The sequence below is a fragment of the Belonocnema kinseyi genome, chromosome 5 (assembly GCF_010883055.1).
Source record: "Belonocnema kinseyi isolate 2016_QV_RU_SX_M_011 chromosome 5, B_treatae_v1, whole genome shotgun sequence".
Taxonomy (NCBI): Eukaryota; Metazoa; Arthropoda; class Insecta; order Hymenoptera; family Cynipidae; genus Belonocnema; species Belonocnema kinseyi.
Window position 1 is genome coordinate 87,209,947 of NC_046661.1, and position 7,542 is coordinate 87,217,488.

Here is a 7,542-nt window from a genome sequence, read left to right on the forward strand (position 1 = left end):
TGAAGACAATGAAACATGCTCAATTAACTTTATTTTAAATTTAACTTTTCTCTCTCATTCGTCTCATAATACATTAATAATTCACTAAATTAGCAGATTAAATTAAATTTTAGAACTAAATTATTTTTGTTTAAAAATGAATTTGATATATAAAGAAATTAACGATGACTCAGTTAAAATTGTGTGTTAATTTAATTTCAAATATTATAAAATGCATAGTGATTTACATTATTGGAAAAAAATGATGAGGAAAAAATTATTATTTGATCATTATTTATTATCAAAAAATCTATTATTCTTTTTTAAATTTATTATTACTATAGATATTATAATTTTATTTTCAATTTCATAATGTTTTTAATACTCATATAATTTAATTTAATTGATTTAGTTTATTGTTTATAATCATGCTACGTCAAGATTAAAAATGCAGGACGACGGAAAATCTCCGCAAAAATAAAATTCACAATGGAAACTTCCCAAATTAGAATAATCCCGAATAATAAAATTTTCGAAATAATAAAATGCCAAAATTATAAAATCCCGCAATAAATAAAATGTATAAAAATTTTTTTTTCAATTAGCTTATTTTCGGAATTTTTCTATTATAACATGGCAATTGTCTTTTGGGAACTTTATTATTAGGGAACTTTTATTACTAGGTAATTTTATTATTCGAAAATTTTCCACTTCGTGAATTTCTCTGGATTTTTCAGAAGTGACAAAATTAAAAAAAAAAATAATTTTTTGAAAATTTCCATAGCATCATAACTTAGTCAAAAATAATTTAAAATGAAAAATAAATCAGCATGATTTATACACTCATAAAAAAACGTAAAATTTTCAAGATCATGGTGATTAGCTGCCGGAAATTTTATTATTCGGAAATTTTTTAATTCGTGAATATTATCATTAGGGAATTTTCCAGTTCGAGAATTTTATTTTTCGGGATATTTCAGTCACCCCCAAAATGCTGGGAGAATTTATTTTTCAGCTTTTTGTTTATTACAATTTATTTGTAATTCAATGTAATTCTTGATTTTATAAAAAAAAATGTATATCTTAGCCATTTCGAACTATAATAGTTTCGGTCCTTCAACATAATTGATCAAAACTTTGTCAGCAATGAATAATATATTCGATTTTATAATAGCCTTGTTGTACTTTACCAACAAATAATAACTGTTTAATTTATAAACAATTTCATAAACAAATTCACATCTTGACTACTTTTCAAGGAATGAAAGTAGTTTTTTTTTACGAAATCGGTTGCCATTGATTTTTTATTTAATTAAATAAATTTTATAATCAAATATAGATTTCCATCAATTTTCAACTGGCATATTCAGTTTTTTCAACTGAATTAAATAAATAAATTATATTTTTAAAAAAATTCCACCGAATTAAATTTCTAAGAACGTTTTTAAAGCTGATTTTCAAATTAATATTGTTTTATAATTATTTATTTAACAGAAAGTGTGGCGAAAAGTGCAATTTTGCAGATTTTACTTTTTTCTCTATAAAAAATGAATAAATAAACTCTCTTTGTGGCATATTTATTGCAGATATTAGAAACCATAAATAAATCATGTACTGTAAAAATTAAAAAAATTGTTTATATAATCAACTATTTTTGAGATTATGTAAAATATGGCAGAACTCGTCCTTTTCAAAACATTTTAAGTTGATTTTTCCGAAAAAATGAAGCCGATTCATTAAAATATGGTATAAGTGTGTACGAAAAAATTACTTTTGTTCAGTAGATTCTTCATAAAATTATAACCAATTTTGTTTAATTTTATAAATTTGAAAATCTTAAAAGGAATGGCATTACTGAAAATTTAGACAAAAGGAAAAGTTCAAACTTTGTTCCTGAGTAAAAACATTTTTTTAAGTCAGAGTGAAATAGTCGCAATCAGTAATTATTATTAAATAATAAGCAGTATTAATGATTTTCTTCATTATTTAGGGATCTCTATGGTATAATGCATGTATATACCAAATTTCAAACAGTTTCCATAATATTTGGCTGAGCTATGACGATTTACGTTTTAAAAAATTACTGAGTTTGGGTAATTTTTCTAACCCTTTTTCAATTTTATTATTCAAAATATTAATTGAAAATAGAGAAAAAAGTTCCTTCTTATTATTCTTTACAAGCCCATATTTTATTTTTTATGATTTTAACTTTAAAATTTGGTTTTCGCGAAACTTGGACAGGTATACTTTTCTTCCCCTTCTCCGTGCCTTTTCCTCGTTCGCTCGGCCAGTCATCAATTCGCCGACAGCTACCTGCAACTCCTTCCCCCACTACTGCACTCATCGGCATCGAGTTCGCCTTCTGCGCAGCTGGAAAGAAGCTTCTCAGTGGACACAACATTTGGTGACGTACTTACGACATCGTTACGACATCTTTACGACAACTTTAAGACATCCTATGTCCATGTCGTTTCGGTGTCTTTGCGATATCGTAAAGACATCGTCAGATCATACGACTTATTTACGATATCGTAAAGACGCCTTAACGACATAGACATAGGATGTCGTAAAGTTGTCGTAAAGATGTCATAATCTTGTCGTAGACGTCGTCAAACTTTGTGCTTACTGGGTTTACTGCGCATTTTAGGTCAAAACAATTTAGAATATTCAAATCTTAAATAATTAAATTTAAAACTGACTAAAATTAAACCAAAAAATAAAGAATATTAAAATTTAAAATTCTGTTCTATTTTCCATGATTGAAACTCATATTTAAGGGTAAACTAGAAAAATTCATATAAAAAATTGATAAAAAAAAGTTAATTTGATTCTTGTGTAATTGCTACAATTTTTAAAGGGTTATAAAAATCGTTTTAATGCGTTTTTAGAAGAAGAAAAAAAGAGTTACAAATTTACAAAAATCCGCTCGTATTGATAGAAAACGCAGTAAACATAATTTTCATTTTTAAATTTATACACATCACAAATATGATTCTTAATCTGTAAAATTGTTATATTCGCTCTATTTTAGGTCTTAAATGTTGTTGTTTTTACTTGGAAAATGATATTTTATTGATAATGCTAACATTTGCCTTCAATTTAAAGACACAAGATCAAATAAATTATTTATTCATTTACAATTTTTTAATAAGCTTGCGTTCGACGTCACATGCGCAGTAAAAAGAAAAATTGCGTGGGGGAATATATCATACCGTCCACGCTTCCCGCCAGTAGCGTAGGAGGGGAACTCGTCGCCGACGAGCGCAGTATTGGGGAAGATGTTGCAGGTAGCGCCCTCTCTGCATTAAATTTTCTCGTTTTCGAGCGCTGGTCACGTTTAGCGATCGTCCTTAAATTACATTACCACTTTAGGACGAGGGAGGGGGTCTCAAAAAACCTAAGACTGGTAAAGGCGGGGGGGGGGGGATCCCAGTCAAAGTAACGTTACACGTGTTATTTTTTAGATTTTAGATCATTTTGTTTCTAAAAGTACATTTGGTAATGTTTTTGGTGGAAAATTAATCTGTTTTTTTGAAAATTTATTTGTTTAGATGAAAATTCAACCTTTTGGTTGAGAATTGTTTGATTTTTATAAAAATTCTCCCTTTTTAGTTGAAACTTCAACTTTTTGGTTGAGAACTCTTTAATTTGATTAAAAATTCATCTTTTTGGTAGTAAATTAATCTTTTTGCTTAGAAATTATACTTATTTAGTTAAAAATTCAACTTTTTAATCGAGAACTATTAAATTTGATTTAAAATTTGTCTTTTTTGTATTAAATTAATCTTTTTGTTTCAAATTCATCTATTTTAATTAAAAATTTTAATTTTTGGTCAAGGATTCTTAGATTTTGTTAAAAAAATTTTTTTTTCGGTAGAAAATTAATCTTTTTGTTTAAGAATTCACCCTTTTAGTCAAAAATGTAACAACTCGATTTTAAAGTCGAACTAACTTCTTAAAAGTTACAACTTTTTTACTTTCTTTCTTCAAAATTCAATTTTTTTGTTGAGAATTCTTGAATTTTGTTTTAAAAAATCATCTTTTTTGGTATTGAATTAATTGTTATGTCTGAAAATTCAACTTTTTGGTTGAAAACAATTGAATTTTATTCAAAATTTTCCTTTTTTGGTAGTAAATTAATCTTTTGGTTTCAAATTGATCTTTTTTAATTAAAAATTTAACTGTTTGTTTAAAGCTTCTTGGATTTTGTTAAAACATCGTTTTTTTGTAGTAAATTATCATTATGTTTAAACATTCATCTTTTTTAGTAGAAAACTATTCAATTTTATTCAAAATTGGTATTTTTTGGTAGTAAATAAATCTTATGGTTTTTTTTTATTAAAAATTTATCTTTTTCATTGGGAATTCTTAGATTTTGTTAAAAAATCGTTTTCTACGGCAGAAAATTAATATTTTGGTTTAAAAATTCACCTTTTTAGTTAAAAATTTGACAACTCGATTTTGAAATTGAATTAATTTCTTAAAAGTTACGTTTTTGTACTATCTTTCTTAAAAATTCAACTTTTTTGTTGAGAATTCTTGAATTTTGTGAAAAATTCTTATTTTTCTTGGTAAATTTATCCTTTTGTTTAAAAATGCACATTTTTTGGTTGAAAATTCTACTTTTTGATTCAGAATTCTTGAATTTTGCTAAAAATTCTTATTTTTCGTGATAAATAAATCTTTTTGTTTTAAAATTCATCTTTTTTATTAGAAAATTTAACTTCTTGGTTAAGAATTCTTGAATTTTATTGAAAATTTGTCTTTTTTCGTAGTAAATTAAACTTTTGGTATAAGATTTCATCTTTTTAAACTGAAAATTTAACTTTATAATATTTCAGAATTACTAGACTTGGTTAAAAACTCTTTTTTTTTGTAGTAAATTAATCTTTTTATTCCAAAAATACATCTTTTTGTTTAAAAAGGTAACAACTCGGCTTTAAAGTTGATCTACTTTCTTAAAAATTAAAACAAATTCTTTCTTGAAATTCAACTTTTTGATTGAGAATTCTTGTATTTTGTTGAAAATTCGTTTTTTTCGGCAGAAAATTTATCTTTTTATTTCAAAATGTACCTTTATGTTAAAAGTTTAACAAATCGGTTCTAAAGATTAACTACTTTCTTAAAAATTAAACTTTTTGGTTGACAATTCTTGAATTTTATTAAAATATCTTCTTTTATTGTATTAAATTAATTTTATTGTTTATAAAAATTCATCTTTTTCATTACAAATTTAACAACTGGATTTTACAGTTGAACAACTTTTTTAAAACCGCATTATTTGGATGATAATTCAAAATTTTAGTTGAAAGTTTATCTCTTTGGTTTAAAATTAAACTGTTTTGTTGAAAATCTCTTTTTTTTTGTTGAAAAACGACTTTAGTAATTGAAAATTTACCTATTCCATTTTTGTTCACAAATGGTTCTTTTTAAATTAAAAATGATACTTTTTATTCAAATTAAACTATTCTGTTAAAAATGCCTTTTTTGTTGAAGATTAATCTATTTTAGTTGAAAGTATAACTTTTGGATTAAGAGTTCTTGTATTTTGTTGGAAATTCGTATTTTTTGGTATAAAGTTAACTTTGTTTTTCAAAATTTCATATATTTTTTTTTTGATAATTCAACTCTTTTGTATAAAAATTCGTCATCTTATGTGGAAAGTTCAATGAATTAGTAAAAAAATCAACTATTTGGTAGAAAAATCGTTTTTATATAATTAAGACCTATTTTCTTAATTATAAGTTTAACTATTCCATTTTTTTGTTAAAAATTTACCTTTTTTAGTTTAAAAATTCAATAATATCCGGATTCACTGTCACATAAAATTCAATTAGGCACATTTCAACGCTTACTCTGAAAATAACTTTTTTATTTTGATTGTTGATTTATTACCGAAGTCTGTAATTTACAATAGGGTCACGTAAACAATATAGGGATATTGGCAACTTTACTGGCTTCACTGACACACACAAAAATGTCAATTTTCTTGTTAAATAAAAAATTTTTTAATAAAAAAGTGTTAAAATCGAATGAAAAGTGCAGACTAAGAATTGGCTTTTCCACGTCAACTTTTTTTGCCCCATTCTACGCCGTTTAAAATGGCCTGGTTTAAAATGGAATTTGAATGTTAAATTAAGATGTAAAAATTTCCTTAAAAATATGTTATTATTTTTTTTTTACTTTTCCGTAATTCTGTTTCTGAGAGTTTGAAATTCTTCAGCAAACTTCCCTGTTACGAGTAACGCGTAGAGACTACAAAATAATATGCAATATAGCGCAAGAATATCTCGGCTAGTTCCTGGAAACAAAGACATCCGTCTTCCGCGTCGTCTTTCGCGATAAACGTTCCTCGAGTGAGAAAACAAGGTACATTAATATTATTTTGCTTCGCTGGCAAACGAATCCAATGGTGCGACGTAAGTCAATTTTTTTTCTAGATGGAATAAAAAATAATCCTGAATTTGTTTATTTATTGCTTTTTAATAATAGAAATCGAAAAGACAATTTTCCAGTGTAAAAAATTCGAAATTCACTGCAACAGTTTTATAGGAAAACAATTATTATACTTTCGTATCTTGACCAATCAAATTGCGCATATAAAAAAAAATTTCCTCAGCTAATCAGGATGAATGAACAATATTTGAATCTAATAATACTTCTTTTTGCAATTAAGTATTGGAAATCGACTACTTTTCGGTGAAAAAAATACTGGATCCTGCTACTGAATTATTTTTGACTAATGATGTTATGAGGAATTGGAAAGTTCTCGAATCATAAAATTTCCGGAAGGTGAAATTCCCGAATTTAAGCAGTTAAGTTTTTTATTATGAAATTAATTAAATTATTAAAATTAAAATTATATTAAAATTAATGTTGTTTATTTATAAAAAATTTAGTTGTTTATATTCAGTTATTTCATAATTCAAGAGTTTTCTAGTTTGAATATTTTATAATGCGGCAATTTTCTGTCGGGTATTTGTTTATTTGGAAAATTTCCAATTCGGTAATATTATAAACTTTCGGGAATTTTATTATTCGAGAATTTTATAATTAAGAAATTTTCCAATTTAGTAATCTTATTATTCGAAAATGTTATTGTTCGGGAATTTTCCCATTTTGTAAATAAAATGAAATAAAAAATAAATAATCTATACAGTTTTTAAAATTTCAAACCGAAAATATGAATTTGTATGAAAAACGTTAATTTTAAAACAAATAATTTAATATTTAACCTTATAATTAAACTTTTAGATTAAAAAGTAAATTTTAACCAAAACAACTAATCCTCAACAAGGTTAATAAAGTAAAATAAAAAGAAATTGTCTACCAAATAGTTGAACTTTCAACCCCAAAATATGCATTTTTAACAAAAATTAATTTTCAACCAAACATTTATAACAAAATATTAAAATTTTTTGGTTTAAAATATTATCATTTAACCAAAAAACTAACTTTGAATATTATTATTTTTTTTTTTTATTACACCATTAAGCCATTTCCCTTTCGGGGTAGGCGTGACTCACTCGGCAGGGGAAAGGAGTAGTGTGTGGATGGGATAGA

General features: G+C 25.2%; 1 long non-coding RNA gene across 1 annotated transcript in view; it reads right to left on the bottom strand.

The window, feature by feature from the left end:
- Positions 1-6,212, bottom strand: part of LOC117173338 — a 12,686-nt gene extending 6,474 nt beyond the window's left edge. The window contains exon 1 of the long non-coding RNA XR_004467161.1: positions 6,163-6,212. This is a non-coding gene — a long non-coding RNA (uncharacterized LOC117173338). The remainder of the gene's footprint in view (positions 1-6,162) is intronic.
- Between the last annotated feature and the right edge of the window lie 1,330 nt (positions 6,213-7,542).